General features: G+C 43.0%; 1 protein-coding gene across 1 annotated transcript in view; it reads left to right on the forward strand.

The window, feature by feature from the left end:
* Positions 1-24,368, forward strand: part of WLS (Wnt ligand secretion mediator) — a 115,188-nt gene that overhangs the window by 43,492 nt on the left and 47,328 nt on the right. The window lies entirely within an intron of this gene.

Here is a 24,368-nt window from a genome sequence, read left to right on the forward strand (position 1 = left end):
TGGACACTAAAGAGGGCATCAGTTAAAGAGAGATGGTGTGCCTTTGCTGAGTTATATAGACATATACATGTAATAATATTTATGGGACATAGTAGGTCTAGGTGTCCCCCCGATCCTTATATTAAAGAGTATGTGCAACCTCCTGTCTACCTTTTACATTTTATCATTGTTTGAATGCCTTTTTGATAGCAGTATGTGGGGCAGAAGAAAAAAGATTGGGAATGTGGTTAATAAGATCCTATTATATGTGGATGACTTTCTGTTTATTAAAGATTCAGTGCTAGCAATATTACTTCAAATAGAAGGAAGAGTCAAGACCAATCCTGTTTTTTTTCTTTAAGCTTTCCTAGGCAGTCTATGAAATGAGATTCAGATTTCAAATAATAAGAGATTTCACACTTGGACTATGAAATTAAAGTTAAGATTTTATATACACATGTGGAGTTTTCATGTATCTTTTAAGGGTCCTTAAGCAGACAAAATAATCAAAGGACTATATATTTAACATGACACAGTCATTGGAGCTAAATTGTTTATTCCTTTTAAACTTTCAGTTTAAGATGATACAGGTTTTGGCTAGGATTTGAGATCTTGACTATCCCTCAGAAACTGAATAAGCATTGATATTCACTTTAAAAACTGGTCATTGTTTCATCAATTCCAAGATTTCATCAGACTCATGTCTTGAAAGTGAAAGTGAACGTGCAAGTCGTTCAGTTGCGTCTGACTCTTTGCAAGAATTCTCCAGGCAAGAATACTAGAGTGGGTAGCCTTTCCCTTCTCCAGGGGATTTTCCCAACCCAGGGATCGAACTGGGGTCTCTTGCATTGCAGGCGGATTCTTTACCAGCTGAGCCACAAGGGAAACCCGAGAATACTGGAGTGGGTAGCCTATCCCTTCTCCAGGGGATCTTCCTGACCCAGGAGTTGAACCAGGGTCTCCTGCATTGCAGGCGGATTCTTTACCAACTGAGCTATTAGGGAATCCCTATGACTTTGGAGGGGGAAATAATGATATCATAGAATAATTTATAGTAATAAAAGTGTTTAGAGAATGTGTATATTTTACTTGAGAAAGATATTCCATGTTTGTTATGCAAAATAAGTAATCTATATTTGAAAGAGCAATTTTAAACAGAATTCCTACTTTCATTTTGTAAAAAAATATTTATTTGCTGTGCTGTACAGCGCTGCATTTGGGATCTTAATTCTCTGACCAGGGGTTGAATCTGCATCCCCTGCACCCCTGCATGTGGAAGCACATGGTCTTAACCACTGGTTCCCTGAGGAAGTCCACCTACATCGATTTTTTAAAAATAAACATTTAAATAACCTACTATTGTCATTCATTGCTAAGTATGAAAAGTAGTAACCACTTCAACTTGTAAATGGTGATAGTTTTAAAAGGGCTTTCCTGATAGCTCAGTTGGTAAAGAAACCTCCTGCAATGCAGAAGACCCTGGTTCGATTCCTGGGTCGGGAAGATCTGCTAGAGAAGGGATAGGCTACCCACTCCAGTGTTCTTGGGCTTTGCTTGTGGCTCAGATGGTAAAGAATCTGCCTGCAATGCAGGAGACCTGGGTTGGGAAGATCCCCTGGAGAAGGGAAAGGCTACCCACTCCAGTATTCTGGCCTGGAGAATTCCATGGACTGTATGGTCCATTGGGTCGCAAAGACATGACTGAGCAACTTTCATTTTTAAAACAATAGTCTGCAAGAACTGGGAAGGGAAAGCCAGTCAAAGAGAATCTAGAGACTTCTAGATACTTGAAAACTGGTTGTTGTTGTTTAGTTGCTTAGTCATGTCCGACTGTTTGGGATCCCACTCACTGTAGCCTGCCAGACTCCACTGTCCATGGAATTTCTCAGGAGAGAATACTGGAGTGGGTTGCCATTTTCTTCTCCAGGGTATCTTGCTGATCCAGGGATCGAACCCATGTCTCCTGTGTCTCCTGTATTAGCAGGCAGATTCTTTTCTACTAACGCCACCTGGGAAACTGGACTGTTCAGTAAATGCCAACTCAAGGTGGCTCTCTGTGTCTCATCTGTGGATACTGAGGGTCTACTGAACTGTTTTGTATAGGCGACTTGAGCATCCATAACTTTTAGTATCCACTGGGTGGGGATTTGGGGGTAGGGGGTGGTCCTGGAACCAATCTCCCGTGGATAATGAGGGATGACTCTACGAATTCTGAGCAGACCTGTCTGTCGAAATCTGTGTTTGGGTCAGTGGTTGACTTTTACCTAAACATTTCAGAGGCATGGGATTAATGTGTTTGTCAGGGCACAAACATTGGTGCTTCCTTAGAGCTGAAAGGGACAGAGGACTTCAGTTTTTGCTCTGGAGAGTTAGCAAATGGAGGGAGTATGAGTAGACTAAAAGATATCAGAAAAAAGTCAGCCTAAACACCTAGTGTCTGGATGGTTAATTGTTGGAAAAAACGAATGTTTATCTATGTGATGATTTAGATTGTTCTGTAACAACAAATTATCTTATTTGAAAATATCATCTAGAGTGGATATATACTTTTCTTTTTATAGTGTTTTATCAATCACTCAATTTACATCGATATTTTTAAAATACAGATTTGGGATGGCCGAAATCGTACCCACTTGTAACGTAAAATCACTCTACTGATTACAACTGCAAGTCATATACTTGGCATAACCTCAGACTCTCTGTGGGGCTTCTTTTGAGGAACTTGGGTGCTGAGACCAAAGAAAAAGGTGTTTTATTTATTTATTTTTTCAACATGTGTCTACCCAGCTTTCAAATTTTCTATTGAAATAGAAGCACTGAAATTCATTGGCAGAAAGCATCAGGATGGATTGATCTGTCTTTAGCAGTAAATCTAGCATTTTCAGATGTCTAAAGAACTCTTAGGCTGAAGAAGTACTGATAAATGGTGTGGAATGGGGAAAGCCAGGGTGTTTATTCTGTTCTTAGGTAATGAAGTCATTATGTTTTGCCTTGAGCTCTATGCTGTATTCTACAACTGAGCATTAAGTCTTAACTTGTTTCACTTTTGCAAATGACTACATGAAATGATCAAATTATTTCTCTAACAAGGGATTTTTCTTTTCTCAAACTGAAAATATTTCTTTGAAATATTTCTAGTAAAAATATAGAACATAATTACTCAGTCATTTTTCAAGTTAAATGTCTGAGTGTCCTGGGAGAAAATTGCCTAACTTTTTATGAAATGATTGTACTCTTCCATTTGTGTAGCTGTTATAGAATGTTAGGTAGACACCAGATGAAGATAATTAGGATAAAGGAACAATCTACTGACTGTAAAAAGTGAACTGTCACTTTATCTAAAATGATTAGGGGAGGATTTATAGAAGGGAAAAGATGGAATCCTTTTGTGATCTTATTGTTGACCACCAGCAAGAGCTGTGGTTCTTAATTCTGTATTTTCGGATACCTCTTGGGAAGAGTCCACAAAGAGAGCTTAACGGAGCAGAAGATTCTCTATACCATAAAACAGTAACTGCTGTGATGGAGCAGACCATTGGTAATATGGTATCCACACAACAGGAATTCCATGCTTCATCAGCTAATCCTCTTTAACAAACTATATTGAAGCAAGCCACTGAGAAGAAATCTAATTCTACCCTCCCACTCCCATTCCCCCACCTTCCCTAAAAGAGACTTCTTTGGTTTATGGCTATGTTACAGTCTCATAAAGAAACCTTTCTGAATGGATAGTTTTTATTACAGGCTAGTGACACCTCATGTGAAGAGTTGACTTGTTGGAAAAGACCCTGATGCTGGGAGGGATTGGGGGCAGGAGGAGAAGGGGATGACAGAGGATGAGATGGCTGGATGGCATCACCGACTCGACGGGCATGAGTTTGAGTAAACTCCGGGAATTTGTGATGGACAGGGAGGCCTGGTGTGCTGCAATTCATGGGGTCACAAAGAGTCAGACACGACTGAACAACTGAACTGAACTGAATTGAGTGACACCAAGAAAAAAAGCTTCCTTGGTGGCTCAGAGGGTAAAGTGTCTGCCTGCAATGTGGGAGACCAGCGTTCGATCCCTGGGTCGGGAAGATCCCCTGGAGAAGGAAATGGCAACCCACTCCAGTATTTTTGCCTGGATAATCTCATGGACAGAGGAGCCCGGCGGCCTGTGGTCCATGGGGTTGCAAAGAGTCTGACACAACTGAGCACGCATATAGTTTGCTATATGAGATCCCTCCCACTTTCTTCTAGTCATCCATTGACTTGTTGGTCAATTTAGCATTAGAATGTAGATTGTGTTGGATTGGTCTCTAGTCTTAGCAAAACACTCATCCATGGTGTTGAATAATTTGTAGTAATTGTTGCTAAACATCCACTGTGTGATTGCAGACTTTGAGCACTGGAAGAAAGGTTAGAATGCTATTTGGTCTAATAATATAAGCAGGAACCTATGGGTAGACTTTAAGGACCATTTGAGCCCCTGATACTGTGTGAAATTTTAATCCTATTTACTTGTGTGCATTTTGGGAATAAGAGGTTTTGAGGCTTTGGTCAGATTTTCAATGGGTCCCCAAATGTTAAAGGACTAATTTATGAGATGAGGAAACCTTATAATACTTGCCCACTGTAGCACAGCTGTCTGGAGAGAGAGCAGGATCTCCTGGTTGTGTATCAACTGTGTAGACTAAATATACAGGCCCATGAGGCTTCTATCAAACAGAGACCTCTAAGATTCTTAGACAGAATGCGCTGGTCATTCTAAAACGGTGTATTTTCTTTTTTTCAATCTCCCAAGTTCAAGTTCAGGAAATGTAGTGCAGTCTAGAATCTAGACTAGGAGGTAGGCTGGTCCTGTTTATAGTGCCACAGCTGCAGATCACCCACGTGTCTCATTTCCTGCTCTGAGTTTAGAATATAAATGAGGAGATTCTCTTTGCATCCATAACAAGTATATCCTGGTTACTAAAATAAAAGCCTGGTGACATCAATGAAAAATGTGAGCAGCAAAGCCACCACAAGCAGCAGATTCCTTGATGGTGCCCCACTATATATAAGACATTTTCTGCTTTTTTACCTCCTCTTCTAATTTTGGGTATTGTCAGTATTTAAATGCCAGTCAGTCATCACATAGCTAATGTGAGGTTATTTTATGGAAAATCATACCTTTATTTTGGGTGACCTAAGAAAATAAGAAGTAAAATTATTTTCTGAATGATACTTCTGAAAGCAAAAGAAAGTTAGATGGAGAAAGAAAATCCTTTGTTATACAAAGCAGAATTTTACTTTAAAAAGTGCCAGGGACTCTACAATGGAAAAAACCACTTTCCTCAACAGCTTCGTACTATCTACACACTGATGCTAAAAATGGTTCCAGTTCTTCTTTTGCTTTAGTAATTTAGTGCTCATGGTGTTAGTAGGAGAGGTAGTAGTAATTCTTTGAAGGAAGAGGAGGTTCTGGTTTTTCAATTGTTCTGGTTTAGGTTGTTCCCTAAGGTAATTGTCCATTGAATCTTATCTTTCCTGCCTTACTGGTTATTCATATTATGACCACAAGGGAAAGCCCAGGCCTGACCTAACAGACAAGATTATGTGTTCTTTAAATGTAAGGACTAGGGGAACATAGAAGAATTCAGTGTCTTTAAAAAAAATTGCTGCCATGTAGAAAAGTTTTAATAAATGAAATTGTTCAGCAATGAAAGGGCTGTCTCTCCAGGTAGTGAGCAGCCTGTCATTGGTAACAATCAAGCAGGAGTTGGTTGAGGGGGCAATCATAATGATGACCACAGTGATAACTTGCATTTGGTGTTGATTTCTTTACAAAGTACTTTTGTACTAGAGATGCTGGTGGTTGTCTGTGTTGCCAGCCACCTGGTTTGGCCTCATATCATTTTCTTACAGAACTTGTCTATTTCCCCTCCCTCAGAGTGTGGACTTCCACCATGCCTCCTGAATGGGCACTTGGCCACATGATCAGTCCCTCAGCCATAGCTGATTGGATTAGGATAGGCCCTTGCCCCAAGGGGGAACAATCAGATTCTGTCTTATAAGAAATTGGGGTTCACTATTTCTAGGCTCACCTTCATTGACATTTAAACTGAAAAGTCCTGAGGGCTACCTGGGCAGCCATCATTCATTACATGCCTGGAGAAGCAGAGAAAGTTGGTTGGCAAAGTGGGAAAACCGGATACAAAGAAAAAGTGGAGATGAAGGCCCATGGGGTATAATTACAATCGACTACAAGTGATGAATCTCTCCCTGACTGTTTTATCTTCCTGCTTCTGGTCCCTCAGGCTTATTAGCACTTGAACTTCTCAAGATACCTTTGTATCCTTCCAGCTAATTCTACTTAAGCTAGTGGGTGTAAAGTCCTGTTACTTGCAAACAAATTATCTCTGAGTAAGATAACTTTATTTTTATATCATCTGATCATCTCAACAGTTCTCCCTTATAGAAAGAGAGGAAACTGAAGTTAAATGATTTGTCCAAAGTCTCCTAGCTGAGAAATAGAGGGGTTGTAAGTGTAAGTGATCTTGGGAATCGAGTGCCTTGATCCCACTGAGTCTATGGCATGAATCCATCGATAGTGCCCTGGAGAGGCTTTCTGATCTGAGTGGGAAATCGTACGAGATGACCCCTAAGGTCCACTCTGTGTCTCTTTGGCTGAGAGTCCATGACTCACTTAAGGTTCTTAGACTATAAAAATCTCATGAGTATCCCTTCAGCTTTGTGAATCAGTTACTTCAAAGACCCTCAAGAGTGAACCATTTTAGAAGATGGCTGTTAAGTGGGGATGGATGCCCGTATGTTAGTGGGTAAACTTAGTGTTGAGTGAGTTTTCTTGTCTTTCATTTTGTTACGTGTTACCTTGTGTTCATTTCTAGTCCTTGGGTAGGCAGACAGGGTTGGTGTACTGGAAGTGTATTTTTAGGCTGACATTAAAAAATGTATCATAGACACCAACTCAGGAAGCAGTTTTTAGGTGAGTCAGTATATAAATAACCTCAAAGAGTTTTCATAAAGGGATGGTAGATCTTTTAAATTTAACAGCCCAGCTTCTGAGGCCCCCTTTCCAAAGTCCTACATTCACTTAGTGGTCATTTATTGGGCTTCTACTGTGTGCTGGCATTTTTTACTCAGAAATTAAGGTATAAAGATAAATCCTTATTTTTCATAATACAGTTTCAAAAAACCTCATGGTCCTTCTTTGTTTACTTCTCTCTATCCTGAAAGACTGAATTTTGAGGGCAGGGACTGTATTTTGTTCATCTTTGTGTCCCCATACTTAGCATAGCCCCAAGAACAGTAAATACTTGAGATGTACTCAAAAGAATTAGTTAGGAGCTCACTGTCTAGTTAGAAGAGAAAGAAACAAAAAAATCACACTAGTGTGTTCAGTGCTAAGTGCCCAAAATATTCCATGAACACAGGAGGGGGAAATGATTAACTCACTGTGAATACAGTTTTTTAATTGAGCCTTGAAGGGTGGAGTCTTAATGAGAGATGGTGGAATCTGTGACTCTCTACTATCTGTTGGCAAGGAGACAATCCAAGGGCAGCCTTATTTTGTTCTGAAGCCAGAGTATTGGGCCAAAAACTGGACCTGTCACTTAACTAATTTATGTGACACCTTTGGCAAGTAAGTTTCTGAACTTCCTTATACTTCATTTTTTTATCTATAAAATAGAGATAATAGTAGTACCACGCTTATTAGCATTGTTTTAAGGATGAAACAGTAATACATATGAGGCTTTTACATAGTAAGTATACAGAATAAATGCTCAATAAAGGTGAGTTACTGGACTTGAGCAGAGAGAAGAAATGTAAGTTCTGAAGAGAACATAGTAGCCCAGAAATGGAGCAGGCAGCAGGACCCAGTGTGTAAAACAAGGACCTGAACAGATGCTAGCCACAGGCCTTTCACTGCTTAAGGACAGTGGTTCTTAACTTTGGGTCAAAGACCTTGACATTGAGAGAAAAATGTGCACAAACTCCATACAGATACTTTGTATTCATATTTCAACTGAAGACCTGAAGGTCATCAGTGGGATTCAGAGGTTCGTGAATCTCAAGGAAAGAGTTCTACCTTCATGATATAGGGAGACCCCCTGGGTGCCCGGTTGCATGTTGATCAGCAGTGAAGCAATTGGAGAACACCCTAAAATAAAAGATGTGGGAAATTCTCAGCACCCTTAGGAGATTATGTGCACAAGGGATGATTTAATCATATTTGTAAACATGAATATGTAAATTACAATATTGGGGAATAGAGTAATAATTCAAGAAGGGAGCAGAGGTATGTGGAAGTAAACCTCTTAGAAGTCTGCAAATGGAGATTATAGAAATTACGTGACTTCTCCAAAGTCGTCTGGGTTGCAGCTGAGGAAGGCAGGACTAAGAACCCTGTTTTTCCACCATGAAATACTGTGAAATAACATGTTGTATGCAGAAGATGGTAAATTCCTTTGTTAGAAGAATTTCATATTAGAGAGAAAAGATGAGCTCCTAAAAGAAAGAGAGGCTGATTTGGTGAGTTGCCATGATGACTGGGCTAAGAAATTTGGAGTTTGAACCTTAAGAAAAAGAATTGAAAATCACATATTTAGTACTGAAATGAAATGTGGAATTCAGGATTTGAGACTTGTAGCTTGTCCTTTGAATTATACAGCAGCTGGAAATTGATTTTTTTTTCCTTCCCCCAATCTGGACTTCTCACATGGTGGTCTTCCCAACGGGAGGCATCTGTGAACTTTTTAATGGGAGAAGTCATAAAGCTGGGTTAGGGCTGTGTTCGCACAAGGCTGGCTTCCGAGGCAGGTAAAATCTAACTCCCCTTTTGCTTTTCAGCCACAGACACAGCCATCGCTGCCACCACCAGCTGAGTAACTCAGAATCTAGGGGTTGCCAGTAATTGTGGGTTTTAAGTCACAGAGGAAAAAGATAAGAGGCGAGCAAGGCTGGTTTTTTCACAATTAAATGTTGCCTCTCGGGCTCGTCTGTCGGCAGGAATCCAAGAGGTCAGGACCCACCAGCCATATTATTTTTCTCCCTGGCTGCCTGCTGTCACTCTTATCCCCTCCTCATTCATGGGAATGAGGAAAAGGTGGGTTGGAAATAAAAAGCTTTTGCTAGCCTACTTTTTCCTTTACGAAACTTGTCGGAAACAAAGCTTTCCAGTGAAACAGACGGGATCCCTTTAGGTAGCTGGCTTGTCCTGGCGACAGCACAAAGGTATTTTTATGGGGGGGAAGGAAACCATTGTTGAAATGTCCTCTTGTCATTTAATAGTTGTGACATTGTTTTTTCTCCAGGACTGCTGTGTACTCTGGGATTTTTACATTTGTTTCTGTTTAACTCTTTATGTTAGTCAACATCAAGTTTCTATCCCTGGTCACGCCAACTCCATTGCAAGTGCCCTGAAGGCAGGAATTGTTTTACTGTTCTTTGTTTTTAACACAGTGCCGCCAAGGTAGAAGGCAGTTAAGCATCTGGTGGTGTTTTCATTTACTGTGTTCAAGAGATGTTAAAAGGACCTTAGTCATCATATGTTCAACATCAGAATTTAATGAAAGAATACAATGTGTAAAGTGACTTATTCCAATTGTACAGCTAATTAGTGACTTTCCCAGAGCAAGAAACAGGCCTCATCTCCTAACTCATGATGTCATGGGAGAGGCCTGGAGTGATGAAGTCAGGCAAACCCCATTCAGTTTGCCTCCCTCCCACACTGATCCTGAGACCACATGCCTCGGTTTCCTCATTTTGAGATTACAGATAATCTTCTATATCCGGCTGGCACCTAGGTGTGGCTGAAAATGTCTACACATAATCAGCACTCAAAAATGAGAGCTTTAGAGAAACTTTGTTTTATGTCTTTTAAAAATACAAGACCTCCTTTATAAGAAAACACATTTCTGTGATCTCTTCACCATCAGAAAATGTAACTTGATTGCTGTTGGTGAGAAAAACTTAGGAGGGATAGCAGGCTAGTGGGGCTCTTGGGAGGATGCAGCCTGGAATGGACCAGAAGTGGAAAGTGGTCCTGCCCACAGATAAGAAAGGTAACAAGTGCCATGCCTCGGCCGGTGTTCCATCAGTCCTCGATGGGAGGGAGTTGGGTTGGCTTGTTCAGCAGTTGGTCAGGAATGCCTGCAGCACCCGCCATGCTGGCAAGAGGCTAGGTAGAGATGTTGGGGGTTGGAGGGGATGCACAAGTCAGTGGGCCTAACTTGCTGCAGGAGTGAGATGAGTGTAAGTGATGGTAAGCCACACAGTGAGAGAGGGAAGGGCCAGGGGCTGAGGGACAGGCACTCAGGAGGACAGTGCCCAGGCTCAGTGTTACTCAGAGGCAAGTGTGGGGGAGGTAGGTGCACGGAAAGATTGACCGAGATGGGGCGGGGCGGGGGGAGTGCCAACATTACCGGAAAGGAAAGAGTCTTTCAAAGGAGAGACTGGGAGAGGTGACTGGGGAGGAAGAGCAGGAGGAACCTGCTCTGAGCATCAGTGGCTGTTACTGAGGGAGGAGTGATGAAGGTCTTTGGGGCCCGACCCAGAGCTCTGGTTTTTGGTTATCCTTCACTCTCACAGACATGGATGACTTCTCCACCCTCTCTGTGGTGTTGAGTCCGTCTGTCTCCTGGAAGCCTGAGCAGCTCCCCCACATTGTCCCATTGCTGCCTGGAGCTCAGGGAATGCCCTCACTGATGATCAAGGGGAGGACCTCATCTGCAAATGAGAACCCCAATCCCCACCTGTGTGCTTAGTCGCTCAGTCGTGTCCGACTCTTTGTCACCCCATGTAAGCCCACCAGGCTCCTGCGTCCATGGGGATTCTCCAGGCAAGAATACTGGAGTGGGTGGCCATGCCCTCCCAGGGGATCTTCCCAACCCAGGGATCAAACCCAGGTCTCCTGCATTGCAGGCAGATTCTTTACCGTCTGAGCCACTAGGGAAGCCCCCCATCCCCACCTAAGCCACATGAAACAAATACTCTGTGCGAAGAACACTGGCCTGACTCCAGCAATAACACAGCTGTTGAAACAGCTTAGTCACCAGGGCGATGGAAGTAGTGCGGCGCGGGAATGCGGGGTGCAGAGATCTGACATTTAGCTGGCTGGCAGCCGCCCCGGGAGCCAGCACCGATCTGTGGGAGAGCCTCGGAGAGGGTCCGCTTGCCATTCACAAGCATGTCCTTGTTTCTTTTGAAGCCCAACCGTAATCCTCTCCCTGGGCCGGGCAGACTGTGGAAGAAAACTGAAACATTTTGGGACCGAGGAGAGGACAACCAAAATGGTTCACTCCTCTGAGACACCTGGTTTCTTTCCCTTAATGATCCATGTTTATTTCCTGGATAATATATTTTTTTTCCCCCTGCTCCAGGCTAGGCAGAGTGTGATTTAGAGGAAGGTTGAGTGGGAGGAGGGGATGGTGGGGAAGAGCTCTTATCTAGAAAAATGTGACTTTCTTAGCTTTTAGGTGTAGGAAGAAGCAGGCAAGTCCTGGCTCTCCTGCCTGATCTTGCTTGAGCTTCTGCATCTTCATCCGTCAGAGCTCCTGTCTGAAGGACGCTGGGCAGATCTGGGCACACTGCTTCCCCGGTTTCAAGCAGGGTTTTAGGAGGACTAATAAACTGCCACAGAGTGACCCCATCCCTCCTCTAGCCCTTTGAAGAAGTGACCTTTGTGTTTTCTCTTTATCCTGGACTACTTCTGCACTGTTTGTTTTGGGAGCTGTTAAGTTAAATTAGCCATCCCTTTCCTCTCCTGGTTACTGTATGAGAATGCAGCTGTCAGTCTGTAAACTCTGCCATCATCTATTCTTAGATTCAGGGAGAATGAAGCCCTCTTCTCTAATTGCATTTGGGGGGGCGGGGGAGGGCAGGTAGATTTTCATAACCATCAGCTGTTCTTCTAAACGCTCTGTGCACTGCTGGCGTCCTGGGGAGAAAGCAAAGCAGCCCCCTGTGCGTTTCCCTCCCCTGGCTGTCAGGTTTGTCCTCACTCCACATTTATGTTGATTATGGTCAAATAGGAAAGAGCTGTTGCCACATTTGCTCTCCAGTGTTTTAACACTTGCCAGCTTGGATGGTTCTGATTTCTCTAGCTTTGTCAGGAAATGATTGGTTCATTGTTGAGTTCAGGTTCCTTGGAAAACAGGGAAGATCCTTCTGGTGACATTTACTATGAGAGTCAATAATCTTAAATATCCTGAGAACTGTGTAAGTGCAGCAGGCCTCAATTTTTTCGAGATCTCTCTGCCCTCTCCTCCCCCCATCCCCGCCCCATCCCAGTCTGCCTTTCACACAGCTGCCGGATCTCTCTGCTTAAACATCCTTCTAAATAAGATGCTGCAATGTTCAGAGCACATTTCTTCTCTTTCTTAGCAGATGCTTCCTCATCCCAACCTTGTCTGTTTTCTCTACTCCATCTCCCATTCCCTGCCATATTGAATGAGTTGATTTCTCTGACTGCACTGTGCTATTTTGTGCTCCCATGACTCTTTAGCCACGTGATTCCCTCTGCCTATAATTCCTTCTTCCTTACCTAGTGAACTCTTACTCATCCTGTGAGTCAACAGTTAAACATCATTTCTTTTAGATGAGATACTTCAGAAGATTGTATATTTTGTGCTGTGTTTCTCATCCCCCTAGCTAGTACTCTTGACATCTTATGCTAACTACAGTTGTCCCTTGATGTCCCTGGGGGTTTGTCTCCAGGACCCCTGTGAATGTCAAAATTCACAGATGCCCACGTCCTTTATATACTGCACCTTTATATGGTACAGTACAGTCAGCCTTCCATTTCTGCAGGTTCTGCATCTGTGGATACAGAGGACTGACTGAATATACCTATTTCATATGCACTGCCCACATGGGGTAATATTCCTTCCCTGGTGGCTCATTAGTAAAGAATCCACCTACCAATGCAGGAAGTGCTGGTTCGATCCCCGGGTTGAGAATATCCCCTGGAGAAGGAAATGGCAACCCATTCCAGTATTCTTGTCTGGGAAACCCCTGGGACAGAGGAACTTGGCAGGCTATAATCCATGGGATCACAAAGAGTCAGACATGACTTAGCAACTGAAAAACAACTGCCTTCCTTACCTTACTGTGAACAATTGAGGACAATGACTCTGCCTTGAAACTAGTAGGTGCTTAAATGTATTTGGTGGAGGAAAACAGGGATTGGATGGTCCAACTAGCATTAGAGGTTTCAGAGGTATATTATTCCATCATGGTGGCTGCATCAGCTGTTATGATTTCTCAGTTCCTGATGGGCTTCTTTTCTGTGCCGGAAAAGTAGGCTTGAGTAGATTATCAGAGACCTAACATGTCATACCCAAATGAGTGCTGTAGATTTTTCTTCTCTGGAGTCTTACCAGTAGTTCAATCTATTCTCTTATCTCTGTAGATGTGGACAGGCATGATTATTGTTGTTCAGTTGTTAAGGCGTGTCTGACTCTTTGTGACCCAGTGGACTGCAACATGCCAGGCTTCCCTGTCCTTCACTATATCCTGGAGTTTGCTCAAATTCATGTCCATTGAGTCAGTGATGCTATCTAACCACCACATCCTCTGTCACATTTTTCTCCTTTTTGCCTTCAACCTTTTCCCAGAATCAGAGTGTTTTCCAGTGAGTTGAGTCTTCGCATCAGGTGGTCAAAGTAATGGAGCTTCAGCCTCAGTCCTTCCAATGAGTATTCAGGGTTGATTTCCTTTTGGACTGACTGGTTTGATCTCCTTGCAGTGTGACGGACTTTCAGGAGTTGTCTCCTCCTCTACCCCTACTAGCCCTCTCAAGCAGAACACTATTGCAACTCCATACTGTAATTCAGATGGAGCAGGAGGAAGGGAATGATGACCCCCTCAGGCTCACTCTGTTTCCACCCAGTCCTAGAGAGCAGGTGTATTGCTCCTTGATGGTACCCTTGGCCAAATTTGAAGAACATCCTTTTTTCTGAGAGTGTGTGTGTGTGTATACATATGTGTGGGGGTGGGAGAAAGGAAGCAGGCTGTAGGGGAAATAAAGTGAATGCCCCCAAAATAGCAGGCTGTAGGCTACACACAAGTGGTATAGAAATGATGGAGTGACAGAGAATTTTGGATTTTAAGGCAATTTGGAGAAAGAAGAATTATATTCATTCATTGATTTGGCAAATATTTAATGATGTTTTGTGAAGACATGAGTGATGTAGCTATGAACAAGACCGAGGCAGTCCTTGGCTCTCAGAACCTCTCCAAGTGGGAGGTGGGTAGGCAAAGAGATAGAGGCGAGTAGTCAGTAGCTGAGCTGCAGTAGGATACTTGTTACAGCAAGGACACACAGGGTCTATAGGAGCAGGAGGAGAAGCCCTCCATCTGGTTTAGTGGGTGAGGGAAGGTGGGAATGAGTCTGTAGAATTCTAGAAGATGAGCAAGTGTTATTCTGGCATGAGGGGGGATGCCAAGCACTATCTTCAGAGTACTGTCTGCAGCCCAGAGAAAAAGCTCTTCTGTAATATACCCTCTCAAAGAAGGTGCCCAGTAAAAACCCTGTGTGCTAGCAGGGACCCCAAGTGCAGTAAGCGTAGATAACTTTTAGTGAAACTGAAAAGTAAAAGTTGCTCAGTTGTGTCTGACTCTTTGCAACCCCATGGACTATACAGTACATGGAATTTCTCCCAGGCCAGAATACTGGAGTGGGTAGCCTTTCCCTTTCACAGAGGGTTTTCCCAGTCCAGGGATCGAACCCAGGCCTCCCACATTGAAGGCGGATTTTTTACCAGTTGAACCATAAGGAAAGCCCAAGAATACTGGAGTGGGTAGCCTATCCCTTCTCCAGGGGATCTTCCCGACCCAGGAATTGAACCCGGGTCTCCTGCATTACAGGCAGATTGTTTACCAGCTGAGTTATCAGGGAAGCCTTAAAAAAGCAGTCAGCGTTTCTTGAGTGCTTACTGTATACTAGGGCTGTGTGAGTGACTAGCATGTGTAATCCTCACAACCATAGGACATGGACACACTGTCATCCCCCCTTTATAGAGAAGTTCGGTGACTTGCCGACCATTGCACAGGCACCAAGTGGTCAAGGTGGTCCCTGATCCCAGGCTGTGTCTCTCTGGAGCCTGAGCTCTTATCCATCTTCAAGGCTGGAGGTGGGATGGCAGGCTAAGGTGACCAGTGTAGCAGGCAGGGATAGGAAAGCGGTTGTGAGATGAGATCCTGAGATGCTAACCAGGAGCCAGGTCTTAGTCTTGTATGCCATTTATGGAGTTTCAGGATTAGACTGAGGGCAATGTAAAGGCATTGAAAGTATTTTAGAAATCATCTAGCTGACTACAGTGTGAGAAACATACATGGGGCATGTGTTTGAGTCATCTAGACCTGAGATGATGGTGGCCTCAAATAAGGGCTTGCCTGGTGGCTCAAATGGTAACGAATTTGCCTGAAATGTGGAATACCCAGCTTTGCTCCCTGGGTCTGGAAGATCCCCTGGAGAAGGGAATGGCTACCCATTCTAGTATTCTTGCCTGGAGAATTCCATGGACAGAGGAGCCTGGCAGGCTACAGTCCACAGGGTTTTAAAGAGTCGGACATGACCGAGTGACTAACACTTACACTTTGAACAAGTGGAGGGTGGTGGTGAGGAGAGAGAGGGAGATAAATCTGTAAGACTTGATGAGCTCAGAATTTGGTGGTTTGGCTTTCTTTTGTGAACTGTGGAAATAGAGCCATCCATCCAATGGGAAGTGGGCATGCAGATTTGAAACTCAGGAGGGAAATCTGAACTTGAGAGGTGGCTGATGCCCCAGGAAGTGATGAGACCCCTCAGAATGAGTGTGCTGAGTTGGAAGGGGAAGGAGTGGGATTTCCCTGGTGGTCCGATGGTTAAGGCTCCATGTCTCCACTGTAGGTGGCTTGGGTTCATTCCCTGGTTGGGGAACTAAGATCCTGTATGCTATGCAGCCAAGAAGCTTAAATAAAATAAGGAGGGGAAAAGAGCTACTCTACAACTCAGTGAACACCAGGATGTGGTTTTTCTATATTCTGTTGTCCTACCAATTCATTTGTTTACAAAACATTTGATGCCCCAGCTACTTTTTGAAATGTATATCCTTTAAGCAGTCCAGTAGGACGCAGTAGGGCTACGTGGATATTTTCTGAGAAGATGTCACTTTGCAAAGGGCCTGATGTGGGGAACATTCCACCGTGTCCTGCTCATATTTTCATAGACAAGTTACTTCAGTTAGGAGATACTGCTTCAGAATATAGCAAGGGATCATTCTGATGATGCTTAGAAAAATGTCTTACATGTGAAAAATATTTCTCCACAATGCAAATGCTTGACATGATGGGGTAAAAGTGAGACAGGTGAACTCAACTGTTAGTCTGGTTTGTGAAATAATTGTACTCATTCATTTTATAACTACCTCATACCCAGGCCTGTAGGGCATCTTAAAAAAACAGCCAGGACCAAATTTATAATTAGCTGAGTCCATTTTTGCCAGACCTAACCATGGATATAGGACAGGGTTGGTTTTGTTATTTCCTTAATTGAAAGCGTCAAGAAAATACAAGCCAGGTCAGGGAGTTTTTGATCAGGGAAGGAACGCTGGCATAAATAACCCCAGATTATATGTCTGCAGGAGGCTGGGAGGAGGCTGGTCTGCACGGCCTCCTTCTGAGGTTACCCAAACAAACCTGGTGACTGGCAGCTCCCCTATGTAATGTGGGAATGTGTGTGAGCATTTTAAATCTCTAATTTTTTCTCAGGGCAAGGGTCCAGGGAAATCAAGTTTTCTCAGGGAACTGAAAAGCTTTTGACAACCATAAAATAATTCTTTATTTTCTCTTAATGTAACTTGCCCTCCCCCTTTTCCCCTTTATTTCTTTAACTGATCAATAATATCACCTAATCATCATGGGACTGGATGGAAAAGAAATGAGGATTTTTAAGTGTTTATATGCCAAGTGACTCTGTCAACAACCTTGGGAAGTAGGTCCCCACTGTTGCTATATTGCAGAGGTGGAAATGGACTTAATCAAAAGTCACTTAGCTAAGAAGACATAAAGATAAAACTGAAAAGTGGATCTGTTTGGCCCCCACACTCTGTAATATCCTGACTGGCAAATGCCTATTTCCAAAAGTGTAAGTAAGAAGCATTCTGATGAATTCCTCAAAGAAGGCTCATCTTTCATAACTTCAGCCTCTCTCCCAGGGGCCATTCTGACATTAAGCAGCTGCCCTAGGTTTTTTGGGGTGTTCACGCTGTTTCCTAGCTCTTTGTCCCCCCTCCCCCATCATTTTTGGCTTATGCTGAGGACTTGCTCACCTCTCTGGCTTTCCACTTGTCTTCACAAAACTGATTGGCAAACACTTTTCCCATGAAGGGCAGGATGGTTTAACTCATGCAGAGATAAATGCTTCTTAAGGGTATGCTTGGTCTGTGTGTCCCAGTGTGGGAAGGCATGGATCTTTCTGCTTGTAATGGTACTCGGTCTGGATCTGCTCCCACAGCACCCTGCACTCCAGGTTCCTCATGTCAGAGCACTGCTTCCATAACAGGGTGGAAATCCCAGCTGTGCCTTTCCACACCTCCCTTCCCAGTATTGAGAATGGATTTTCCGAGCAAACAAAATGTTATCTCCAAAGTCATTTGAGAAATGTGAGTCTCAGACAGCCCACAGGACAACAAGGCTGCTGGTCTCATTTAGGTGTGGAAAGCATGCATCTCAAATCTATAAATGCCCTATGCTGATACTTTACAGCTTCACCCCATAGAACTGGTGTAACCAGCATTCTTGTCTTATAGAGAAGCTTCTCCGGGAGCCAGAGGTAGTCTTGGCCTTCCTGCCATTCTCCCAAGGAGTTCAAATTGAATGCTTCCCTTTTATTCTCTCTGTGGAGGTGGGGAGGGGAGTATTGCCCAAACAGTACTGTAGGAGTCATGAGACCAGTGTTTTATTACCTGCAACATAGTCATTAAAGCTGAGCTTGTTTCCGAATCCATTGGAGACAGAAGAGAAAGTGATTCTGGCGGCTGACTTCACAGCTCTGCTGGGTTCCTCTGCCCAGTGTTTTCCTTTCTCTGTGTTTTGTGCTCCAGGTTTGGATATGGGTTCATAGTGGGAGGTTCATGTCTCTGAAACCTGGTAACTATTTTGAATTAAAGTAGATAGGAGACTTACTTTCATATCCCTTATGAAATGATAAAAACAATAGCTAAACCCACCATGCTTTCAGCACTGATCTAAGAATTTTTCGTGTAGTAACTGATTTAAAGATCACAAAGTCCTAGGTGTATGCTCGGTTGCTTCAGTCATGTCTGACTCTGTGCGACTCTATGGACCGTGGCCATCCAGGCTTCTTTGTCCGTGAGATTCTTCAGGCAAGGATACTGGGATGGATTGCCATGCCCTTCTCCAAGGGATCTTCCCAAGCTAGGGATGGAACCCATGCCTCTTCTGTCTCCCGCATTGGCAAGTGGGTTCTTGACTACTAGCACCACCTGGGAAGACCCAGCGTCCTAGGAGGCAAGTCCTCTTCCAACAGGGTGAAGAAACTGTGAGTGTCCATGGGTGGGGGGAGATCACAGAGTCCTGAGAGGGGAGGCTTGCACGTCACTTGAACTGGCCATTCTCCCTGTGTAAGAACCACAGGCCATGAAGCTCTAGAAGCTTGAGTCTGATGTTTCTAGGGGAAGCTGAGTCTTGGCTTCTCTGCCTTATGAACAGGAATGATAACATCTGCCCCAGACAGCACAGAAAGTAGGGAGGTGATCCATGAGGATTAGGCAGAGCCTGTGGTAAATTTCAGGAACAAAATAGAAAAAGTTTAGAAAGAACTTCACTTGATGGTAAAATGGGAAGAAAAGAATAGTGGTATGGGGCAGTATGAAAAGTGTCTCCCTTCACCCCAAAGAATGATGTTTTCTTAGCTGACCTGGGCAGAGATTTTGTTTCCTTTTGGTGGTTTTATTTTAGATATTTATTTTTATTTATTTGGCTGCATGGAGTCTTAGAGGTGGCACGTGGGATCTCCATCGCATCACACAGGATCTTTTGTTGTGGTGCGTGGACTCTCTGGTTGTAGAACGTGGGCTCCAGACCATGCAGGCTCTCTAGTTGCAGCTCGCAGGCTTAGCTGCTTCACTGCATGTGGGATCTTAGTTCCCCAACTAGGGATTAAAACTGCATCCCCTGCATGACAAGGCAAATTCTTAACTGCTAGACTGCTGGGGAAGTCCCTTCGTTTTGTTTTTAGTGAGTTGGTTATTGACATTCAAAAATTGAGAGATGTATAACCATCTGAATCTGGCTTCTCTCGAAGCAGCAGGTCTGGAAAGATAACTTATGCTGTCTCTTGAGGGTTGGAGTTGAAAGCAGCTGCCCCCTGTACATGGGGCTGTCTCCCGTCCCTGATCACACACCAGGTTAGGGCCAGATCCAAGATCGGAACACAGGTGTCGCTGGGCTTCCAGCTCCAGGCAGGGTGGGTCCCTTTATCCTTCTCCAGGCAGTTTTCTGCAGTGATGCTCTGTAGGTCTGGCCATTCCTCTCCTCAGTTCTCAGGTTAGAGAATTGCAGCCATGCTCCCAGTGGTCTCCTGGAAGCACTGCATGTTTCTTTCCCCTAGACAGTTGTGTTTGGTCAGTTAAGTGGCCTTTGCATGCAGTGTGCTTGATTCAACTATTAGGTTTCTTTTGAATTCTGTTTCTGCCAACAAAGATGGTAGAGGGTGATGGGGTCTGGGGGAACCAGACTGAGGTGTAAGGCCTAGCTCTGCCACTTACTAACATGTATTCTTGGGCAGTTTTTCTATCTGACTTCTTCCTCATAGGATGGGTGTGAGGATAAAAGAGTACAGTGTTCACACGGAGCCTTGTTTTTATTAAAGACATACCTGTTCATGTTTTGTGACTCATTTGAGGGGCTTCTTTCATCACAAGTTACCCAGTTTTCTTTAAGCAATACAAAAAAGATGGTTGTCTGTTAAGAAGGTTTCAAAATCGTTCTTTCTCATATTACCAACAATACAACTTCAGGCAAGTCACTTCATGTCTGAGGGCCTCAGTTTACTTACTAATCAAAAGGAAATACCCATGCCCACTTTATAGAGTTGTTTAGTAAGGTCATTTAAATGAAAGCACAGAAGTCATGAGGGCCTAATAGAGAGTAATTGTACATGAAAACAGTCTGTAAAATTTTTGTTTTTAACAGCATATTTTAAAACAGTTTGGAGATTCCCACCAGGTAGCAATAACTCTTAAAATAGGAAGACAGACAGGAGGCAAGTGTGTCTGGCCCTTTCTCTCCCTGAGGTACCTGCTCTGTAAGGCCCACCCCTAACACTTGTGGCGCTCAGGGCAAGAGTACCTATGAAGGCATGGCTGCCATATGTCTACATATTCTATAGTAATAAATCACACCAACAAATTGTTAAGCCAAACAAGTCCTATCACCCAAATGTAGCTAATCTATCTTCATGATGAACTGGAAGTCTGGATTTGAATTTGGGATTCTTGGACTCCTTGGGATTCTGTGTCAAAAATGTGATGGGTCAGGGAGTGTGGGTTTCTCAATGTCTTTTCTTCCCATCCCTGACTCCATCCCACACAAAGAATATGTTTATGTGTGGACACCCCGCCCTCCAAGCTCAACCTCTGTCCATGTCCTCCTATAAACAGCAGCCCTTTGATCACTCATGAGCCCAAAGGTGCACAAGTAGTTTTGTAGTTCCCTTTGGGAGACCAGATCTGGGGAAGTTGTCCTCCTCCCCAGGATGTGGAAATAGGCTTAGAGCTGTCTGAGTATGTATTCTGGATTCCTGAGTTCCTGGGCCATATTCTATAAATTGGGGGAGAGGTTAGGCTCTTGATAAGCATCTCCCTTTCACTTCAGGGTCTTCTCATCCGGAGAAGAAATGAACAGCTGGGAAAGGGTGAGACAGAGTGGGACCCTTTATTTATTTGCTAATTTTATATATATATTTATTTATTTACACTGGGCTTCCCTGGTGGCTCAGATGGTCAAGAATCGCCTGCGATGCAGGAGACTTGGGTTCGATCCCTGGGTTGGGAAGATCCCCTGGAGGAGGGCATGGCAACCCACTTCAGTGTTCTTGCCTGGAGAATCCCATGGACAGAGGAGACTGGTGGGCTACAGTCCATGAAGTCGCAAAGAGTCGGACACGACTGAGAGACTTTCATTCATTTCTTTATTTTTCGCTGCTCCGGGCCTTCGCTGTGGTATGCGTGCTCTTGGCTGCAGCCTGTGGACTTCTCTCTTGTTGCCGTGCATGGGTTCAGTAGTTGCAGCTCGCAGGCGTCTCTGGTTGTGCCATGTGGCTCTCTAGTTGCTGTGTGTGGGCTTAGCTGCCCTGCAGCACGTGGAATCTTAGTTCCCTGACAAGGGATCAAACCCATGTCCCCCTTCATTGGAAGGCAGATTCTTAACCACTGGGCCAGCAGTGAAGTTCCTAGAGAAGGACCCTTTAAAAGTCTGGGGCCGAGATTCAGGACCTCTCCTGCTGTGTTGTATCTAAGGCCAGTGCTGCCCTGAACCCTGGCCCTCCAAGGAGCTCAACATAAGAACTGATAACTTCCTTTATACCTTTCATATTTATGCTGTTGAGTTCTGTGGAAATGCCCTTTCAATAGAGTTGACAGTCCCAATTCCTAATCCCAGGGTTAGAAGTGAAAAGGAGGTAACTTGGTACCTGATACTCAACTCACAGATGGAAGCTCTGGCCAGTTCTTTCTTTGGACCACTGAGGCTGCCAAGCAAGGAGCAGTTGTAGTCACTCTGGCTCCTAACCAAGAGGATATACAAACTCTGATTATTGCTTCTGCCAAGCCAGGCATCCCGCAGTTTCTTACACAAACTCCTATTATTCTGCATTCTCAGCCCTGGGTCTCTGCACAGCCTGGTGTCCTCAAGTCCAGGGTCTCCTCCTGGACTGTGTGGAGCTGAGAAGATGGATGAGAACTGGGGTTCCAGTGACTCTGTGTATAGACTTTGACCCCACTTCTCTGTCATCAGCATCTTGCCTTTCCTGTCTTATGCAACACCTGGTACTTTCCAGTTCTGAGTGGCTTGGGGGGGTCTATTGGACATATTGGCTCACTTTTTCAAAATATCCCTTCTGTGGAGTTTCAGCTGTGCCCATCTTTGTGGCTGCCAGGAAATCCTACTTCCTCTATTTTTCATCTTCAAAACAATTGTTGCAATCTCTGATCTGCTCCTGTCACTATCATTTTCCCCCCTTGTGATTTAATGGCTTTTATTTTCCTTTCCTGTTTTTTGTTTTGTTTTTCGGTGGAGTTTCAGGAGTGAGATAAGGAAAACACAGGTGGCCAATTCACCATATTTGACTGAGGATTTATTATCTTTAGTTATTTTTTTCATTGAAGTATAGTTGATTTACAATATTATATTAGTTTCAGATATATAGCATGGAGATTCAGATTTTCTTTTTCGCATGTTATACTCTATTCAGTTATTATAAGATAATGGCTACAATCCTCTGAGCTATACAATATGTCCTTGTTGTTTGTTTTATACATAGTAGTTTGTATCTCTTAACATCATACCCCTGACATGCCCCTCCCCGTCTCCTCTCCCTACAGGTAACCACTAGTTTGTTTTTTATATTTATTTCTGTTTTGCCATATACATTTGTTAGTATTATTTTAGATTCCACATGTAAGTGATAACATACGGTATTCGTCTTTCCCTGACTTATTTCACTAAGCATAATATTCTCTAGGTCCATCCACATTGCTGCAAATGGCATAATTTCATTCTTTTCTATGGCTAATATTCCACTGTGTGTGTGTGTGTGTAATTGTACCACATCTTTTTTATTTATTTATTTATTTTTCAGGTGAAGGATAATTGCTTTACATAATTTCGTTGTTTTCTGTCAAACCTCAACATGAATCAGCCATAGGTATACATATGTCCCCTCCCTCTTGAGTCTCCTTCCTATACCACATCTTCTTTATCCCCTCATTTGTTGATGGACGCTTGGGTTGCTTCTATATTTTGTGTTGAAACTATGGCTGTTATGAACATTAGAGTATATGCATCTTTTTGAATTAGTGTTTTTGGTTTTTCTGGATATATACCCAGGAGTGGAATTGCTGGGTCATATGGTTCTGTTTTTAGTTTTTGGAAGAATCTCCATGTTCTTTTCCATAGTGGCTGCACCAATTTACATTCCCAACAGCAGAGTACAGGTTTCATTTTTCTCTACATCCTAACCCCAACTTGTCACTTGTAGACTTTTTGATGCTAGCCATTCTGACAGGTGTAGGTAATACTTCATTGTGCTTTGACTTGTATTTCTCTAATAATTAACAATGTTAAGCATCTTTTCATGTTCCATCTGAATATCTTCTTTGGAAAAATGTCTTTTCAGGTCTTCTGTCCATTTTTTGACTGGGTTATTTGGTTTTTTTAAATATTGAGTTGTACCACCTGTTTTTATATTTTGGCTATTAACCCCTTGTTGTTTGCATCATTTGTAAATATTTTCTCCCATTCCATAGGTTGTCTTCTTGTTTTATTATCGCTTTCCTTTGCTATGCAAAAGCTTTAAAGTTTAATTAGGTTTCAGTTTGTTTACTTTTGCTTTTATTTTTTTGCCTTAGGAGACCGGTCCAAAAAAAATACTGCTGTGATTTAAGTCAAAGAGTGTCCCGCTTATATTCTCTTCTTTATAGTGTCATGTCCTACATTTAGGTCTTTAATACATTTTGAGTTTATTTTTGTATATAGTTTGAGGAAATGTTGTAATCTCATTCTTTTACATGTAGCTGTTCAAGTTTCTCCAGCACTGCTTATTGAAGAGACTTTCTTTTCTACATTGTATATTCTTGCTTCCTTTGTCATAGATTGATTGACCATAGGTGCATGGGTTTATTTCTAGGTTCACTATTCTGCTCTGTTGATCTATGTGTCTATTCTGTATCCATACCACACTTTTGATTACTGTAGCTTTGTGGTATAGTCCGAAATCTGGGAAGATGATACCTCCAGCTTTATTTTTTCTCAAGATTGCTTTGGCAGTTCAGGGTCTTCTGTTGTCCCATATAAATTTTAGGATTATTTGTTTTAGTTCTGTGAAAAAGGGCATGGGTATTTTCATAGGTACTGCATTCCATCTGTAGATAGCTTTGGGTAGCATGGCCATTTCAACAGCATTAATTATTCCATTACAAGAGCATGGGAGATTTCTCCATTTCATTGTATCATCTTCAGTTTCCTGCATTGGTATTTTATAGTTTGCAGAGTATAGGTATTTTACCTTCTTGGTTAAGTTTATTCCTAGGTTTTTTACTTTTTTTGATATCATTTTAAGTGGGATTTTTTTTTCACTTTTTCTCTCTGATAGTTCATTATTAGTGATTGAAGATTTAAAT

The sequence above is a fragment of the Cervus canadensis genome, chromosome 2 (assembly GCF_019320065.1).
Source record: "Cervus canadensis isolate Bull #8, Minnesota chromosome 2, ASM1932006v1, whole genome shotgun sequence".
NCBI lineage: Eukaryota > Metazoa > Chordata > Mammalia > Artiodactyla > Cervidae > Cervus > Cervus canadensis.